This window comes from Mandrillus leucophaeus, unplaced genomic scaffold (genome assembly GCF_000951045.1).
Source record: "Mandrillus leucophaeus isolate KB7577 unplaced genomic scaffold, Mleu.le_1.0 Scaffold1277, whole genome shotgun sequence".
NCBI lineage: Eukaryota > Metazoa > Chordata > Mammalia > Primates > Cercopithecidae > Mandrillus > Mandrillus leucophaeus.
The window spans coordinates 105,893-108,116 of NW_012101176.1; positions in this window are offsets into that span (position 1 = coordinate 105,893).

Here is a 2,224-nt window from a genome sequence, read left to right on the forward strand (position 1 = left end):
CTAGGAAAGGGAATTCCCTTCCCTCTTGCACTTCCTGGGAGCGGTGATGCCTCACCCTGTTTCCGCTCTCAATCGTTTGGCTGCACCCACTGTCCTGCACCCGCTGTCCAAGACACCCCAGTGAGATGAACCAGATACCTGAGTTGCAAATGTAGAAATCACCCGTCTTCTGTGTTGCTCACGCTGGGAGTTGGAGGCTGGTGCTACTCCTATTCAGCCATCTGGGCACCACCACCCTCCCCTCCGACTTTTTTTATTTTTAGATGGAGTCTCTCTGTGGCCCAGGCTGGATTGCAGTGGCACGATCTCGGCTCACTGCAGCCTCCGCCTTCGGGTTCAAGCGATTCTCCCGCCTCAGCATCCCAAGTAGCTGGGATTATATTGTGGGATCTGGCCAGCAGCCCACAATGCAACAGGGCTCTTTCTCTGTTCCCAGGTGGATTGGCAGGTCAAGAAATAAGACATACACAAGATAGTGATAGCCGGGTCCGGGGGTCAATGCCTTCTGGTCCTGTGATGCCGCCAACGCACTGGATATACCAGCATTTATTATTAAGTTTAGTGAGGGCGGGAGTAGGTTGGTGAGGGATTTAGGGTCGTTTAATGGTGAGGTGAGATGGTCACACGGGGATGAAGTAATTCTTTAACATAAGTTTGATTATGAGGTTAGATGGTCACATGGGCATAAGGTAATTCTTTAACATAACATCGGTATGCAGAAGTACAGTATACAGAGATGAGAATTTGCAACCTAGTGTGTGCATCAACAATTTCTAACGGAGCCTTAAAACAGAAACACATTCTATCCATAACCTATGATTAGCAAGATATTAATCAGCAGTAACAGTTGCAGAAAAGCTGGTTGCAAACAATCAATAGAAACAGGATGTGAAGCTAGACAACCAGTTAAACCAAAATATTCTCTGAAGGGAGTATGCCTTAACCCTAAAGAGACCTAGAAGAGCCGTGGCAAGATAAGGGCATTTATAACCCTATCTTATCCATATGAACAGGCGCCCCTCGTGTGTCCATTTATAGGCTCTCCACAAGGGTTATATTCCATTGCCAGAGCTATGAACATCTGCTTTTCTGGGATAGGAATCTTGGTGATGTAAAATCTCCCTGACTACACATCCATTATTAGGCTCTCTGCATGGGGAAGCACATCACGCACTGTTGGCTCATTGTGGCAGCCCAACCTGGCATTGTCTTTACACAATCCTGCATGCAATTTTGTATTTACAATAATCAGGAGCATTTCATCTTTTATTCCATAGCAATGGTTTCAGGGGGTCTCCCTACAGGACTACAGATGTGCAGCACCACACTAGGCAAATTTTTGTAATTTTAATAGAGACAAGGTTTCACCATATTGACCAGGCTGGTCTCGAACTCCTGACCTCATGATCTGCCTGCCTTTTCCTCCCAAAGTGCTGGGATTACAGATGTGAGCCACTGCCTCTGGCCCATAAACCACACATTTCTTTGAGTTTTTGAATTCCAATCCAAGAGAAACAATTTGATATTTGAAGGATGGCTGCACGCAAATATTTGCACACAAATAAAAATATTTGTAAATTGCACCACATGAGGGAGACTACCAGTATGACTATCAGGACGAAAATATCATGAGGCTGGAATATTCACCTTAAGCAAGATGCAAACCAACTACAATAGAATAGGTCAAGGAAGAAGCCAAAAGAGTCTAATCATTTTAACCAGGCAGCACATTTGTTGATTTTTACAACTGAGTCTCTATAATACCCAATGTATTTATCCATGTACAATAAGTGTCAGAAACTGCACAGGCTCCCCCCTGTTTAGCTGGTAGAGAGCAATTCTATTTTCTAGCATTGCATGTCTATGTTAAATTAAAACAGGGAGTGAGAAGAATAGGCAAGTATAGAAGTAGAAGCCTAAAAAAGCTCCATACATTTGAGGAAAAAGTTGTGTTAAAGATGCAGCTAACTTCAGCCTTTGGGTGGACTAAAGGATCTCTTGTTATGTAAAAATGTGTGAGCCACTTGCAGTGGCTTGTATCTGTAATCCCAGTACTGTGGGAAGCCGAGGCGTGTGGATCACCTGAGGTCGGAAATTTGAGACCAGCCTGACCAACATGTAGAAACCCCGTCTCTACTAAAAATACTGTTAGCCTGATATGGTTGCACATGCCTATAATTCCAGCTCCTAGGGAGGCTGAAGCAGGAGAATCATTTGAACCCAG